Below are 18409 nucleotides of genomic sequence, written 5' to 3' on the forward strand. Positions count from 1 at the left end.
CGCCATTGCGCCTGGGCCTACTTTTGGCGGGAACGGCGAGCGCCACGTGGTGGTGGGTTCCCAAGCGCGCGCATCGACGTCATCAGCGCGCGAGGGGGTCCGCCATTTTACGTCTGCTGCTGGAGCCGCCATCTTACACACCGACGGAGAGGCGGAGAGGAACCACGAGGCGGATGACTTCATTTTTCAGCAGCGCCTGCCCACGTTGTCAGCCTTCAAGGCGGAAGGCGGAGACTGGGGCCAATTTCAGCGAAGGTTTTTGGCGCATCAAGAGATGTCAGCGTGGTCCGATGCTACGGCGCTGCGGGCATTGCCCGCCATGCTGGACGACGATGCGCTCGCGGCCTTCAGGGCTGCACGGAAGTCGGACCGCTCCACGCTGAAGGATGCGCTGGGTTTGTTGGCCAGGGTCTACGGACCTCCCTCTACGTGCCGCCATCAGTTCTACGCAAGACGGAAAGCGGCCACGGAGACCGCGCTGGCCTATCGCACGGCGTTGCTGGCTCTTGCTGATGCTGCGTTCCCTCGGATGGACGAGGAGGGCCAAGACGCGATGGTTTTGGAGCAGCTGCTCAAGTTGGCGCAAGACCTGGGGGTCCCTATCAACACAGCTGACGAGATTGATATTTCTTCTTTGAGAGTCGCCACGAGTATTCAAGCGCACGAGGCCCTACAATGGAAGCAAGGCGTTGGTTGCAACGCTGCTGTCGTCGCAGCCCCGGGTTTGGTGGTCGCCGAACCCCAAGTCGTCAGCCCACGAGAGGAGGCGTTCGCCACGGGACGACCAGGGGACTGGAGGCCGGGGGCCCGGTCGCCTCTGCGATCGGGCCGAAAGTCGGAGCAACCAAGATCTACTCCGACCCTCGTCACGTGCTATAACTGCGGCCTCCGGGGCCACGTGGCGTCCGGGTGCCGCGCTCCGCGGCAGCGCGCCATGGGAGCTCGGCTGGACGACGACCGAGAGCCCAAGTCATCTCTACAATCCCCGGCAAGTCGCGGCACCTCACACGCTCGGCCTGTTTATTCGGCACACATGGGACGCCGCGTTGCGGCGGAGGAGGGCCGGTTAAGGTTCGGGGATTCGGTTCGGCGAGGGGGGTTCGGCCGGGACCAGGGAGACATTGAATGGGCGGAATTGGGGCATAGAATTGTGGCTGCTTCGGCGGGTTCGTCCGTTGTTACGGGATCTATTGATGGGGTTGAGATTAGGGTGTTAGTGGACACGGGGGCATCGGCAACTATTATATCGGACCTCATTTATAATATTCTTCCAGTCCAATGTCGTCCGCTGCTTCCAGTGGATGTGCCATTTTACGCCGCTAATGGGGGATCGTTGGGCATTATCGGTCAGGTTAGGGCGTCCATTTGCATTGGAGATATCAAATTGTCGGGACCTGTTTTCGTTTCGTCTTCTTTGGCAGTTCCGTGTCTTTTGGGCACTGATTTTTTGGCTAAAATGCCTATTAAAATTCTTATCGATCAACGATGCATTGAACTGCCATCGGGTCGCCGGATTTCATTTTTGACGGGCCCTACTGACGTTCGGACGGCGTGCGCTACGATACAAGCGGTGGCGACGCAGACAGTGCAAGTGCCCCCGGGTTCACAGATGTTGATTCCCCTCCGGTTGCGGAAACCATGGGTGAGGGAGGCTTCGGGACAAAGTATGTTTTTGGGTCCTTCTAACAAGGCTGTCGGGGGTCTTGATTTATCGGTGGCTCACACTTTGGTGCGGGCTGACAGGGATCCGTTTGTGATGGTTTTGAACGCGGGGTCGCGACCAGCTGTCATTCCGCAGGGCACCGTGCTGGCTCACGCGGCGCAGGTCCCTGTGGATGATGGGTTGGTTGCGCAGGTGGGCTCGAGCCCCGCGCGGAACGTTGAGCCAAGGGAAGACCTTGAGTGGGTCCATTCGCTATGTGCCGCCTCGGACGATTTGTCGGCAGCGCAGTTGGGTGCGCTGCGCGAGTTGCTCATTGAATTCTCTGATGTATTCAGTAAACATAAGTATGACATTGGGTGCACGGATTTGTTGCACCATCACATTGAAACGGGCGATGCGGCGCCGGTCAGGCTAAATCCCTTCCGACTGAGTCCCGTGGAGAAGGAACATGTTCAGTCGGCTGTTAACGATATGCTAGAAGCCGATATTATTTCGCCCTCCTCTAGCCCGTGGGGAGCGCCTATTGTGCTGGTTAAGAAGCAGGACGGGTCCCTGCGATTCTGCGTTGATTTCCGTCGCCTGAATAAGATCTCTGTGGCTGACGCGTATCCGCTCCCCAGGATGGATGAGTCCCTCGATGCATTGTCTGGTGCGCGATATTTTTTGACTCTTGATTTGTTATCGGGGTTTTGGCAGTTGCCGCTCGACGAAGAGTCGAAACCTAAGACAGCATTTCGGACTCCAGGGGGGCTGTTCCAGTTTAACCGGTTACCCATGGGACTTCACTCCTCTCCAGCGACGTTTCAGCGACTTATGGAGCTGGTTTTGTCGGGCTTGCAGTGGGATACATGCTTGATTTATATGGACGATGTCATTGTTTTCAGTAAAACGTTTGAAGAACACCTCCGGCGATTGAGAGGGGTGTTCTTGCGAATGCGATCGGCTAAGTTGAAATTTAAACCGGCCAAATGTCACCTCCTTCGTAGGTCGGTTAGATACTTGGGTCACATTGTCGATTCTTCGGGGATCTCCACCGATCCCGCGAAGACGGATTGTGTCGGTTCGTGGCCGACACCTACGTCCGTTTCCGACGTGCGTAGTTTCATCGGGTTTGCTTCTTATTATCGGCGGTTCGTTGAGCACTTCGCCACTATTGCAAAACCCTTGCACGCTCTAACGGCGAAGGGAGTGAAGTTCAAATGGGGACCGGAGGAGGAGGCCGCGTTTCGCTCCCTCCGGGACGCCTTGGTGGGTGCCCCACCCTTGTGTTATCCCGATTTTGCCAGTCCCTTTTTGCTGGACACGGATGCTAGCAACACGGGCATTGGGGGGGTGCTATCCCAAGTCGTTGGGGGTGTCGAAAGAGTTGTCGCCTACGGTAGTAGGGTGTTGTCTCCGGCGGAGCAGCGCTACTGTGTCACCCGTCGCGAGCTGCTTGCCATTGTTTTTTTTGTGCAGCAGTTTAGGCCATATCTCTATGGTCGTCACTTTACAGTCCGAACGGACCACGCGGCGCTACAGTATTCATTGAGGGTCGCCCAGCCCTCGGGCCAGTTGTCGCGTTGGTTGGAAGTCCTCCAGGACTATCAGTTTACGACTACGTACCGTAAGGGGTTGCGACACACAAATGCCGATTGCTTGTCGCGGTTGTTGCCTTGTGATGAATGCGCGTGTTTGTCGGGATCGGCGCGCTGTAAACCGACGCTTGCGGGGGAGATGGGGGCACTGGCTGCGACAGCGGGCGCACCGATCGTGGATGATTCCACTGCCTCTCAGGGTCGGGACTCGCTGCTCTCGCTGTCGCTCAGCGAATGGGGCCGCCTCCAGATGGCGGACAGCTCGCTGCTAGCATTGCGCCGCAAGGTTGGGGGTCCCGAGGGGGACCAGGAGCGTACCGGCTCCTATGTACTTGAGCAGGGCGTGTTATTGAGATGGGACAGTTTGTCCCGGCGGAACGCACTCGTGGTGCCTTCCGCTGTGAGGGGGAGGGTTGTCTTGGCGGCACACGAACGCCTCTTGCACTTGGGAGTTAACAAGACGCTTGCCCTGCTTCAGCGTGACTATTACTGGCCGGGAATGGGAAGTGATGTGGTACATATTCTGAAGGGGTGCGTTGAGTGCGCCAGGCGTAAACCACCGCCCGTGGCAGCTAATCCACCGCTGCAATCTATTCAGGTCTCGCGTACCAACGAGCTCGTTGCACTCGATATTTTGGGGCCCTTCCCAGTCACGCCGAGAGGGAATAAATATTTGTTAGTGGGGGTCGAATACTTTACCCGATGGCCTATGGCGTGGCCTCTCGCTAACCAGTCGGCAGCGGCTGTGACGGATGCCTTCGTCCAGGGCTATGTCCTGGACAAGGGGGCTCCCGAACGCCTGCTGACCGACCAAGGTAAAACATTTTCGAGTAAATTGTTGCAAGAGGTGTGCGATCTGTTGGGTACCAAGAAGGTGCGTACCTCCCCGTACCACCCGCAGACAGACGGGATGGTGGAGAGACTCCACAAAACTTTGACTTCCATGCTGTGCCAGCAGGTGTGCGAGGCACATGTAGATTGGGACCTGCAGGTCCCGGGAGTCCTTGCCGCGTATAGAATGGCCCCCCATGCAGCTACGGGGTTTTCCCCATTCTATTTGATGTACGGTCGGGAAGCTGACCCGCCAATGGAAACGCAACTTGGCCTGTCCGCTCCACGAACTAATTCTAATTTGGCAGAACATATTAAGATTAATATTCACAAGCTGACAGAGGCGAGGGAGGCCGCACGGCTTAATTCGCGGGCTCGCCAAATTGCTAATGAACGGTTGCGGGCACGGAAGGTGTCCATGCACGAATGGAAACCAGGTGACAGGGCCTGGCTGCATTGCCCTCAGGCACCCTTGGCTACGTCGCCTAAATTGTTGAGACCGTGGAGGGGACCCGTGGAGGTCGTGCGCGTTGCACGGCCCCAGTGCGTTCAGATAAAGTGGGGAAAGCGCCGTTGGTACGTTCACCCCTCCCGACTGAAACCGTTCTCGCCTCCATATGGCCTCCCCTTGTGTCGTGATGGCCGGGCGTGTGACGTGACCGGCGACCCAGAGGGGGAAATGTCTCTGCCTGATCCACACGTATTTTCGCCTGATCTGCTCCCAGGTGTCTCGGAACTGACAGCTGCCGATCACCGGCGGCCGGATCTCCGCGGCGGGGGCCGGCCCTTTCAGGCCCGTTCCGCGCCGTCTGGAGCAGCCGGAACCGCCGGGACGGTCGTCAGTGTCCCGCCCCATACGACGGACCAGCCAGACGGACTCGCGCCAGGTCGTGCTACTTTGCATGACCTGCCTCGTGAGGAGTCGGGGCAGTTAGAGCGCCTCGTCACTGCGTGTAGTCGCAGGGACGTGGGGCGCGTTCGTTTTTTGGAATTTGCTCGTATCGTGTTATTGTTGACTTTTCGTGTTCATTGTCAATCTGTACATAGTTATTCTTGTTGTTGTTGTTGTTGTTGTTGTTGTTATGTTACGGGGCACACTCGGGGGGTTACGGGTTTTTTTTGTTGGTTGTCGTTTTATCGTCGCGGTTGGTTGTTGTTAGCAGCCGGGCCGGCTGCGAGCTATGTGGGAGGGGGTGATGTAGTGGTGATACGCGCTGGGTGTATACGTCGTGTGCCAGCGCGTATGTACGGGTGTGTGTGTGGTGACGCGCGCTGACGGGGAGGAGCAGGCGTCAGTGCGCGGGTGGGGGTAGTGCTGCTGATTGGCTGTGTGCCGGTGACGCGCCCAGAGGGAGTGATCGGGTAGCAGCGCGGTGTGATTGGTCGGGGAGTGGAAACACGCGCTGAGCGGAACCGGATCGTAGAGATAGCGCGTGGTGATTGGGTAACTGAGGAGTGGTGCCGACGTTGAGGTCCGCATCCGCTCCGTCTCCCGGGAAGAAGAGGTATATAAGGTGATGCACAGAGGAGCAGGGGGGCAAGAAGTGGAGCCATCTAAGAATGAAGACGAAGGTGCAGAGATAGAGCCCGGAGAGGAGAGTAATGGAGAGTAGAGGAGAGTAAGGTATAAGTGTGTAGCCAGAGAGAGAACGGTCTACACGAGCTGAGTACTGTATAGTGTGTAGCCAGAGAGAGAGAACGGTCTACACGAGCTGAGTAATGTATAGTGTGTAGCCAGAGAGAGAGAACGGTCTACACGAGCTGAGTAATGTATAGTGTGTAGCCAGAGAGAGAGAACGGTCTACACGAGCTGAGTGAGAGAGAGAGAACGGTCTACACGAGCTGAGTGATGTATAGTGTGTAGCCAGAGAGAGAGAAAGGTCTACACGAGCCGAGTATGCATACGGTGTAGCCAGAGAGAGAGAAAGGTCTACACGAGCCGAGTATGCATACGGTGTAGCCAGAGAGAGAGATGCAAAGTCTACACGAGGCGAGTGGAGAGTGTAGCAGAGGCGCAGAGTCTACACGAGACGAGAGAAGAGTGTAGCCGAGGCGCGGAGTCTACACGAGGCACAGAGAGCCAGCAGCACAGAATCTAAGAGAGTCAAGAGAAGCGTAGGGTGGAGAAAAGAGGTCACGAGTTGTACCGTTGTATGGTGACCGCATTGTGAAGAAGAGAGGCCACGCGTTGTATCGTTACAAGTCAAGATTTAATAAAAGAAGTGTGTTCCCGTCAAGGAGTTTCCTGCCGTCATTTTCCAATACTTCACAGAAGCACAAACAAGCAACAGACACAATCAGCGTTCCGCGTTAATTCCAACACTGTGTGTGTGGCCGTCAAAGGAAATAATAGGAGACGTTTCAGGCATTGGTCCTTCATGGCACGTTCATGTCCATCCATAATCATGTTCCATGAACAAGGGCCAGTGCCCGAAACGTCGCTTATTATATTTACACGCCGTGTTATTATTGACAAATGTGTTGAGTTTGTGTTGTTTTGCTGCTTGCTGTAAGGTACTTTAAATATCATCTCATTACTTCCTCTTGGTTCTTTCGGTAAAGTCACGTAGAAGGGAAATAATAAAATAATGTAAAATAAAACATAATAAATTATTATATTATTTTACCTTATTATGTTTTATTTTTATTACTTTATTATTTCCCTTCTACGTGACTTCACCGAAAGAACCAAGAAGATGAATCCCTGCAGTCACGAAAGCTTTAAATCGAAATCTCATTACTTGTTTAGATTTTTTTTTGGTGCGAGGAAAGATCGGACTGGACCCAAGAAAGAGCGGCGGTGCCCGAGATGCCAGGAGAAGAAAGGGGTTGAGATGAGAGAGGGACGATCAATTGTGTCAAAGGCTGCAGTGAAGGTCGATCAAAAGTTAGAATGGAAGAAAGACCGGCGCGCTTAGTTAGGTAATTCTGGACAGCAAATCTTGTCGTCTTCAGTGGAGTGAAGGGAACGGGGCCCGGATTGGAATGTTGGGTATTTGCGATGAGAAGTAATGAAATGGGCGAGGCGGGAGTGGACCGGTCGTTCCAGAAGTTTAGAAAAGGGGAGTAGGGAAATTGGACGGTAGTTCTCTGGACGAGAGGTATGATAATTGGTTTTTTACCCTTCTATCTGGCAACAAAACTGACACCTTTTTTTACGAGGAGTCATGTTTGCATAGGACCACAATACCTGCAGTCATAATGCAAAAAAAACATAACTCTGATAATGTAGGCACTGTCCTTATCAGAGTTGTGTTTTTTGTTTTGGATTATGACTGCAGGTATTGTGGTCTATGCAAACATGACTCCTCGTAAAAAAGGTGTCAGTTTTGTTGCCAGATAGAAGGGTAAAAAAACAATTTTCATATTTTTTACTGACAAATGAGGTTCCAATGGTGGACGAGAGGTGTCAAGAGTTGGCCTTTTTTTTGTAAGGAGGGGAATAATGGTGGCAGATTTGAATTCAGAAGGAAAAGGCACCAGTGGAAATGGAGGGATTGAATAGGGAGACAAGATAAGGGTTTAATCAGAGGGAAGAGATGGGGTGTTAGGGAAGAGGTAATTGGATCGAGAGGACACGTGGTGGGGTGGGATTTGGAGACGGTGGAGATGACTTCGGAGGAAGTTGGTGAAGTGAAGGATTAAATGAGTGGAATCGGGAGGAATGGGCCAGGCAAACTCCTTGCGGCGCTCCGCACCACGAGATGATGATGTCAGCATCGCTCCATCTCCGTACCATCTCGAACCATTGCCCCCTCTCTCTCTTGTCTAGATATCTTCCGCCTTTTACTATTATTGTACTATATATGTGTTTTTTACCAGGTAAGGTCCCGCTGAGCTACACTGTATAGCTCTTTTTGATTTAAAGCTTTCCGTGACTGCAGGGATTCATATTCTTGGTTCTTTCGGTAAAGTCACGTAGAAGGGAAAAATAAAATAATAAAAATAATAAACAATAAATCCACAGCAAGACGATTTTCTTGCTGTGGTTTTCACACCTGATGATGATTGCTTGTGTTGCAATCGAAAACGTCGTGAGAATTTTATTTTTTATATATTTTTTATTTTATTGTTTCCCTTCTACGTGACTTTACCGAAAGAACCAAGAATATGTATAGCTTTTTTTAAGAAGTGGCCTGGCCAAAAATGATGTATGTTGAACTGCTTTCACAACGTACGTAGCCAACCATGTTAATCGGAGGTGCTCAACGAAGTGGCTTATCACGTGGACATTTATAGCAGCCAAATACTCTAAACGCGGGATGTTGATTCTAAGTGTGGAGGGAAAGAACCCGAGGACCCGGAGAAAAAAAAACCCACACGCCCACGGGGAGAGAGACACCGCAAACTCCAAATATACAGCAGCAGCCGTCAGGGTCAGGATCGAACCCACGACATCCTGTGTACCAGGCGAGGTAGTTAACATCTCCTAGCCACCGTGATAATGATGATGATGAGAGAAACACCGCAAACTCCAAATATACAGCAGCAGGCGTCAGGGTCGGGATCGAACCCACGACCTCCTGTAAACCAGGCGAGGTAGTTAACATCTCCTAGCCACCATGATGATGATGAGAGAGAGAGACACGCAAACTCAAAATCCACAGCAGCAGGCGTCAGGGGTCGGGATCGAACCCACGACCTCCTGTAGACAGGCGAGGTAGTTAACATCTCCTAGCCACCGTGATGATGATGAGAGAGAGAGACACCGCAAACTCCAAATACACAGCAGCAGGCGTCAGGGTCGGGATCGAACCCACGACCTCCTGTGTACCAGGCGAGGTAGTTAACATCTCCTAGCTACACGCAAACTCCAAATATACAGCAGCAGGCGTCAGGAGTCGGGATCGAACGCACGCCAGGCGAGGGAGATAATATCTCGCCAACGCGGCGACTTATTGATTTAAGGAACGTTATTTATGATTGCCCAAACTCCTTTCCTCCCACCGATTCCCCCTCCCCCGACTCCCCCCCCCCACTCCTTCCCCCCCCCCCCCCACTCCTTTCCCCCCACCACTCATTTCCCCCCCCCCCACTCCTTTCCCCCCCCCACCCATTCCTTCCCCCCCCCCACTCCCTTCCCCCCCCCCCACCGATCCGATTCCCCCCCCCCCCACCATTCCTCCCCCCCCCCACTCCTTTCCCCCCCCCCACTCCTTTCCCCCCCCCCCCACCCATTCCTTCCCCCCCCCCACCATTCCTTCCCCCCCCCCTACTCCTTTCCCCCCCCCCCCACTCCTTTCCCCCCCCCCCCACCATTCCTTCCCCCCCCCCACTCATTCCCCCCCCCCCCCACCATCCCTTCCCCCCCCCCACTCCTTCCCCCCCCCCCCCCCACTCCTTTCCCCCCCCCCCCCCCACCATTCCTTCCCCCCCCCCCCCATTCCTTTCCCCCCCCCCACTCCTTTCCCCCCCCCCCACCATTCCTTCCCCCCCCCCCCACTCCTTTCCCCCCCCCCACCATTCCTTCCCCCCCCCCCACTCCTTCACCCCCCCACCATTCCTTCCCCCCCCACTCCTTGCCCCCCCCCACTCCTTCTCCCCCCCCCCCACTCCCCCTCCCCCCCACTATCCCCCGAAGATCCCAGCCGAAGAGAGATCTACGACCTCGGCCTTCGTGGCGACATTCACGGGTCAATGCCCATGAGCTCCCACTGTCCCTTGCGGGCTCCATCACGTCGGCAGTGCTGTAGTAGCATCGCCCCCCAATTCCACAGTCGTTATCGTCATCATCATCATCGCCACCACCACCATCAGCCATGGTCAATCCACTGCTGGCTGAGGGCCATTGCCTCTCGTGAGCCTGCGATGCAATGAATTCCAGAATGTCCACGGGAACCCCCAACAAGCACACCGGAAGAACGCTGCTCTTAAACGTATAGAGGTAGCAGGTCAACAACCTACTTGATGTATCTTCTTGGTTCTTTCTGTAAAGTCACGTAGAATGGAAATATTAAATAATAAAAATAAAACATAATAAAATATTTTATTATTATTTCCATTCTACATGACTTTACCGAAAGAACCAAGAAGATGAATCCCTGCAGTCACGAAAGCTTTAAATCGAAATTCTACTTGCTGTACTTGCCTTACACAAGCATGACTTGGTTTTTCCTGCGGGTGGGACACTGTCTTCATAGCTCCGTGGTGCCACCGACTACCTCGCCTGGTCTGCAGGAGGACGTGGGTTCGATCCCAACCCTGGCGCCTGCTGTATATTTGAAGTTTGCGGTGTCTCTCTCATCATCATCATCATCACGATGGCTATGAGATGTTAACTACCTCGCCTGGTCTGCAGGAGGACGTGGGTTCGATCCCAACCCTGGCGCCTGCTGTGTATGTGAAGTTTGCGTGTCTCTCTCCCTCTCATCATCACGGTGGCTAGGAAATGTTAACTACCTCGCCTGGTATACAGGAGGTCGTGGGTTCAATCTCAACCCTGACGCCTGCTGTATATTTGAAGTTTGCGGTGTCTCTCTCATCATCATCATCATCACGATGGCTATGAGATGTTAACTACCTCGCCTGGTATACAGGAGGTCGTGGGTTCGATCCCAACCCTGACGCCTGCTGTGTATGTGAAGTTTGCGTGTCTCTCTCTCTCTCATCATCATCACGGTGGCTAGGAGATGCTAACTTCCTCGCCCGGTATACAGGAGGTCGTGGGATCGATCCCAACCCTGACGCCTGCTGCTGTATATTTGGAGTTTACGTGTCTTTCTCCCCGTGGTGGTGTGGATTTTTGTCCGGGTCCTCCAGTTTCTGCCTCCACGTTTAGAATGAACGTCATGCGTTTAGAGTATGTGGGTGCTGCTGTTAATTTGTAGCCAGGTTTGTTCTGAAAAAAGAGCTGCATTACTCAGTGGGACTTACCTGGTGAAATAAAACAACAAGTAAACCCGTAAAAACAAAGTTTTTCACTATAAATCCTTTATATGTGTGGCGGCTAGAGTCAGATGATTGTCTGCCAGTATTAAGCAATTGGTAATGAAATATTTAATTTGTTTTCCCTAAACAGTGTAAAATTTTGGAATTTTTTTTTAAGGAACATTAATTGTCTCGCACAACGAGTCTGTGTGGAAAATGTCAGCTCGATTGGATCACGGAAAGTGGGTTAAAAAACGAGCGAAAGATTTGCACGGTCCTAAGCAAGCAAGCACGCAAGCAAGCACGCAAGCAAGCAAGCACGCACGCAAGCAAGCAAGCAAGCGAACTTAATATAAAGGATTTAAAAATAGTTCATAGTTTAGTTTTGTCCCTTCAGTTTTTCGATAATAATTGTTTTTATAAGCTGGGTGCCACGTAAGGGTTTATAATAATAATCCCTAGGACGCTACGTTTTATTGACATGTTTAAAAAATAATAAAAATAAAACATAATAAAATAATTCTCACGACGTTTCGGAGGGGGAAGAAGAGCGCCTTGACAAAAGAATTTGCATATTCTTTTTATTGACATGTTTAAAAAATAATAAAAATAAAACATAATAAAATAATTCTCACGATGTTTCGGAGGGGGAAGAAGAGCGCCTTGACAAAAGAATATGCAAACTCTTTTGTCAAGGCGCTCTTCTTCCCCCTCCAACCCAGCTTAAATCTACGCTCCAAGCTTGGTGGTGTTTCATTCTTCACCTGAGGACGGCTGCTTGCGTTGTAGCCGAAACGTCGTGAGAATTATTTTATTATGTTTTATTATTTTATTATTTCCCTTCTACGTGACTTTACCGAAAGAACCAAGAAGATGAATCCCTGCAGTCACGAAAGCTTTACATCGAAATGTTTAAAAAAAGCAGTAAACCGAAGCAAAGCAATAAAATATTCATTTGAGAAATGCGCAGCCTGCAGACAAGCCCCTGGCAATGACTAACTACTGAAGCAGCCTCCTCGCTCGCTGTCGTAAACAAGCCGAGCCACCACCACCCTGGGCACCAGACGCCCCACGCATAGCGCCAGCAACCTCGCCATCGCAAATGACAACTCAGCGAAGCGGTCCCATCTTCGCGTGGAAATCCACAGCGGTAGCCAAATAAGTCTAGAGACGCGTGATGCCGACTCTGAATGTGGAGGGTTGAAAACCGGAGGACCCGGAGAAAAATCCACGCGACCGCGGGGAGAGAGACACTGCAAAACTCCAAATATACAGCAGCAGGCGTCAGGGTCGGGATCGAACCCATGACCTCCTGTATACCAGGCGAGGTAGTTAACATCTCACCACCGTGATGATGATGATGAGAGGGACACGCAAACTCCAACTATACAGCAGGCGTCAATGTCGGGATCAAACTCACGACCTCTTCCTAACCAGGCGAGGTAGTTAACATCTCACCACCGTGATGATGATGATGATGAGAGAGACACGCAAACTCCAACTATACAGCAGACGTCAATGTCGGGATCAAACTCACGACCTCTTCGATTCCAGGCAAGGGAGTTAACATCTCACCACCGTGATGATGATGATGATGATAATGAGAGAGATACGCAAACTCCAACTATACAGCAGTCGTCAATGTCGGGATCAAACTCACGACCTCTTCGATTCCAGGAAAGGGAGTTAACATCTCACCACCGTGATGATGATGAAAGAGAGACACGAAAACTCCAACCATACAGCAGGCGTCAAGGTCGAGATCGAACCCGCGACCTCACGCATGACTAAGATGACCGGCAGATGCACCCACCACCTGTGCCCTCTACTGTGCCAACTTGCTGTGCTCCTCTGTCCTCCGTTGTTGCTGGAGGGCGACTTCACTAGCTCGCAAGCACACGCGCGCACCACTCCCACCATTAGCTCTTGATATCAGATATCAGATTCGACATGGAACCTCCCTGCCAACGGCCAATTTGCTTGTCAGCCAACGCACGCGCCGCGCACACAGAGGTCAAGTCAAAGGCAAGTGAGTCTGCCCCAGCCAAGGCAACGCTGACTTGCAACCCATCTTAGTTGGCAGCACCGATCTATGTCCCGGAGGCAATCTTCCCTTTAACAGCTGCTGGTTTTACTGGTAGGAACCTACTGGTTCCACCAGCCCACAGGGGATTATTGTGTCCGTCGTGCAGGGAGGGGCTGGTGGGGAGGGGAGGGTGGGGAGGGGCTGGGTGGGGAGGGGCTGGGTGGGGAGGTTGGGACTGGGTGGGGGTGGGGCTGGGTGGGGAGGGGCTGGTCACCCCGTGGTGCCCTTATAAAACTCAACGTTTAACCTACTCACGCCGGCTTGTGCCCGCCCTCACAGTCGGCCATATTTGCGGAATACACCACGCCGCCGTTGACCCTGGCCATTGACCGAGCAACCCAACGTTCCTACCAGCTCCCTCCGCAGGAATGTTTTCCTGACGCTATATGCTGGCTTGATGTCGGGATGATCGGCATAAGGCACTACCACTAGAGTCCCGAAGTAACCTTATTCACATTCAATAATACGCCTAAATTAATCATATCGATGGGGTCAATAAAAAATAACGATTTTCGCTTTGCCCTGTGGATAAACTCGTCCCCGCCATGGGAATATGGAATTTCCATAACTGGTTCTGGGCTTCATCTTATTGGTTCTTTCGGTAAAGTCACGTAGAAGGGAAGTAATAAAATAATAAAAATAAAACCTTTTACGTGACTTTACCGAAAGAACCAAGAAGATGAATCCCTGCAGTCACGAAAGCTTTCAATCTAAATTTTGCTCTGGGCTCTAAATCGGACAGGAGCAGTAAAGAAAGAACATCTCTTGACTATTTACCTGACTCTATTCTCGGGTCTTTCGGTAGAGTCACGGAGATAGGTTCAATGAAAATAACAAAAATAACCAAAAAACTACCACGTTTCCCTTTAGCTTCCAAAGCAAACTGTTTATAAACGGTTTGCCTCGGAAGCTAACCCCCCTTTCCTTGATGACGACCGCTTGTGTTGCGATCGAAACGTCGTAGTTTTTTTGTTATTTTTTAAATTTTCTTTGAACCTATCTACGTGACTTTACCGAAAGACCCAATAATATGAATTCCTGCAGTCACGAAAGCCTTGAGTCATCAAGATATTAGCTGACTTTTACATCCCATGTTCCTCCAATCCTGTGTATGGACATACGTATAGGAATATAGGGGGCAGAATCAGGACACAATAATAATAATACACTTATTTATCTATTAAAGTCACACTAAGTCGTTGGACTCTTTTATCCTGACATATCTGTGAAAAATAGCCTCATCACTCATCGGATTTTCCTTCAATAGAAGTAAAGATTCGGATTACTTTTTGTCAGGAGGGACGTTTACATCCCCAGCGAATGACGAGTCGTGTTTTCCTCCCCAAAGCTAAAGCGGTGAACTATTTGTCTTTGTCAACGTGACACTTTTTTACTGATTGGCCGTTTCGGGTGGTGGAGGGTTACGACACATTTATAAATAACGCGATCTAAACCCCAAAAACGTTGATTATGAGTCGTGTTTTGTTACGCCGCGTGGGGGAGAGGAAAGCAGAACACCCGGAGACAACCCCACGCCTCGCGCGCGAGCGAGGGAGCAACGCTCTATCCCCCGCCGAACAAAAACAGATGGGAGATGAGAGCACCCACTTGCGAGCCAGATGTGGGGGGGGGGGGGTATGATGGCACCTCCCCGACGCACACGGCGAAGGGAGTTTCATTTGCGGCGGTGACCCACCAACCCTCACTGCTGTATCCGCGGTGAGTCAAGCGAGGAGTGTCTGCAGCGTGCCTCGGCTCACGTGGTCGTTGCCCGGGCGTGCGCCCGTGTCCCCGGGGGCGGGGGGTCTTGAGAAGTCAGCCGTGCCGACGATAGAATCGTGTGCCCGGCGTTGGGCACGAAACGAGACGTGGTGGGTGTCTGTCAACCCCCTCTAGCCCCCCCCCCTCTAGCCCCCCCCCCTCTTCCCCATCTCTTTCCGCCTTGGCTTTGCCTGCGCGCATGGATAGCGAGCGTGCGTGTGTGTTGATGAGCTCATCAAATCGCTCCATCTCCTTGTTGTCCGGCCTGATCATCATCATCATACTAAGGCCGTAATTATAATATATATTGGGGAGGACACATCCCACCCAATATTCAAATATGCTCAAAATGTCCCCCCCCCCCCATATATTGCTATAAACAATATGTAAAATATATATAATTGTTATGTGATGTAAATAAAAACAACTATTTGCTAAACCTTGGCCACAATATCTGGACTTGTCTTCATAAAACAATGCATAGATTTATGTTCATATGATTGTGGTTAAGGTTGTACTTTATAAACCCCTAATCTCTGCCATTGCATACAATGAAACAAGAAAATGTTAATAAGGAAAAACAGAGCAACGTAATACAATACACTATTACACTTTATTGTAAACAAATAAATAAAAAGTCCATCACGTGTGTTAGTGAATTTTTTAATATTTTAGGAAGAAAATTTGTTTTAAAATGTATAATCTTTTTTGTCTGGAAGATTTGGTCCCCCCCCAATGTTGACTCCATGGCTCCGGCCTTGCATCATACGTTTGAATTTGTATCAGTTTAAATGAGTGGTTCTTCACCTGTGGGTGCTAGAAATGCCCCTTTCTGAGAACCCGGCGGCTCTAAAGGTTAAGAACCGCTGGTTTCATGATAACTTGAGCCATCATCATCATCAACAAACAGTTACCCATCACCAGCGTCAACCATGGCACCCGAGTCGGTCCCGTGACTCCTGCCAGCGGGCGTTCGACATTTCAAGCGGCCTTAAAGTGCACCTAGCCTGGCACAAGCGCCGTGGTGAAGTCACCGCCGCTTAGTGGCGAACGGCTGTTGTTGTTGTGTGGGGAGCGGTGGCGTTGTGGTGAGCGCGCTGTGCCACGGACCCAGATGGGCCCGAATCTTTGATCCCGGCTCGCGGCATAAAAAAAAAGAATCGGCGATGAAATATTTGAAGCGGCAATGGCCCTCCCCTCTTGCCCGAGTTCGACTCAGCCATGAATGAGCACCTGGTGGTGTGAGCAATCAACATCGGCACCGGGGGACACAAAGGCGGCCGGGCGTGGTGTGTCGTACGAGCCTCCAGAGGTGCTCGCTAACATCACTTTGCCGCCAACAGCTTCTGCAGGCGAGACGTGTCGGCTGTCTGTACGTACACCGCACGCACACACACACACACTGCTGCTATTCTGTTTTCTTACGGTGTGTTAAATATGTAGTGACATCAGGGATGTCACATCGGGGATGTCACTGTCTTGTGCCGGCCCGGAAGGGTCGTGCCTTTCGATGTTCCTACATCGTGTACAGCACCGTGTGGGTGGTTGTGTGTAACACCAGCCCAAGCGGGGCTTGGCGAACACTGGGATAGTGCGGCCACCACACACAGCGTGTGATGCCCCCCCCCCCCCCCGAGGGGGAGGGGGTGAGTGTGAACCCAGGAGCGGGGTTGCCCTGGGCCGTGGCGCTCTGGTTGACCCCGTAGACACGTGATCCGGAGTGTCCACGTAGGGGGCCCCAGGTGGGGGGGTTAGTGGGTGGTCACGTGTCCGGGGAGAGCTCTTGAGAAGGGTCGAGAGGGAACGAGAATGTTCGGGATGGTGGGCGGGGCCGAGGGCGGAGCGGCCTCGACCGGAGAGGGATATAAGGCGGGTCCCTGAGAGGGGCCGGGGTCTCTTCGTGCTACAAGCGGGAAGCTCAACATCGACAAGCTGGAAGCTCAACATCTACAAGCTGTAAGCTCTACATCTACAAGTGGGAAGCTCAACATCTACAAGTGGGAAGCTCTACAGCTGTAAGCTCTACATCTACAAGTGGGAAGCTCAACATCTACAAGTGGGAAGCTCTACAGCTGTAAGCTCTACATCTACAAGTGGGAAGCTCAACATCTACAAGTGGGAAGCTCTACAGCTGGAAGCTCAACATCTACAAGTGGGAAGCTCTACAGCTGTAAGCTCTACATCTACAAGTGGGAAGCTCTACAGCTGTAAGCTCTACATCTACAAGTGGGAAGCTCTACAGCTGTAAGCTCTACATCTACAAGTGGGAAGCTCTACAGCTGTAAGCTCTACATCTACAAGTGGGAAGCTCAACATCTACAAGTGGGAAGCTCTACAGCTGGAAGCTCAACATCTACAAGTGGGAAGCTCTACAGCTGTAAGCTCTACATCTACAAGTGGGAAGCTCTACAGCTGTAAGCTCAACATCTACAAGTGGGAAGCTCTACAGCTGTAAGCTCTACATCTACAAGTGGGAAGCTCTACAGCTGTAAGCTCTACATCTACAAGTGGGAAGCTCTACAGCTTTAAGCTCTACATCTACAAGTGGGAAGCTCTACAGCTGTACGCTCTACATCTACAAGTGGGAAGCTCTACAGCTGTAAGCTCTACATCTACAAGTGGGAAGCTCTACAGCTGGAAGCTCTACATCTACAAGTGGGAAGCTCTACAGCTGTAAGCTTTACATCTACAAGTGGGAAGCTCTACAGCTGTAAGCTCTACATCTACAAGTGGGAAGCTCAACATCTACAAGTGGGAAGCTCTACAGCTGGAAGCTCTACATCTACAAGTGGGAAGCTCTACAGCTGTAAGCTCTACATCTACAAGTGGGAAGCTCTACAGCTGGAAGCTCTACATCTACAAGTGGGAAGCTCTACAGCTGTAAGCTCTACATCTACAAGTGGGAAGCTCTACAGCTGTAAGCTCTACATCTACAAGTGGGAAGCTCTACAGCTGTAAGCTCAACATCTACAAGTGGGAAGCTCTACAGCTGTAAGCTCTACATCTACAAGTGGGAAGCTCTACAGCTGTAAGCTCTACATCTACAAGTGGGAAGCTCTACAGCTGTAAGCTCTACATCTACAAGTGGGAAGCTCTACAGCTGTAAGCTCTACATCTACAAGTGGGAAGCTCTACAGCTGTAAGCTCTACATCTACAAGCTGGAAGCTCTACATTTGCAAGTGGGAAGCTCCACGTCTCAAGCTGAAGCTCTCCGTCCTGCGAGGCAACCACGTGATCAGAGACCCGAGTGAGGGATCGACCCTTCGTATCAGTAACTCGCTGTAGTCTGGTGAAGGGGCAGTTACCCCTTTGTGTGTGACGGTGTTACAAATAAATGTGTTGCCTCTAAAAGGAACTACGTCTGCGACGAAGTTGGACCCACTACAAAATACAAGATGCAGAGACATACAATAGCATGATAGGGGAGTAGTGCGAGATGAGATGAGAGGTAGGCGAGTGCGTGGAGGGGAGTAGAGTGAGATGAGAGGGGAGAGGCAGGAGAGTGCATGATAGGGGAGTAGTGCGAGATGAGATGAGAGGTAGGAGAGTGCGTGGAGGGGAGTAGAGTGAGATATGAGAGGGGAGATGTAAGATATTGCGTGGAGTGCAGTAGAGTGAGATGA

At 51.7% G+C, this 18409-nt stretch overlaps 1 long non-coding RNA gene across 1 annotated transcript in view; it reads right to left on the reverse strand.

Annotated features, from left to right (window-relative positions):
- LOC144736716 (uncharacterized) overlaps positions 1-18409 on the reverse strand; it is a 501200-nt gene that overhangs the window by 319328 nt on the left and 163463 nt on the right. The window lies entirely within an intron of this gene.

The sequence above is a fragment of the Lampetra planeri genome, chromosome 62 (assembly GCF_965212315.1).
Source record: "Lampetra planeri chromosome 62, kcLamPlan1.2.h2, whole genome shotgun sequence".
Lineage (NCBI taxonomy): Eukaryota > Metazoa > Chordata > Hyperoartia > Petromyzontiformes > Petromyzontidae > Lampetra > Lampetra planeri.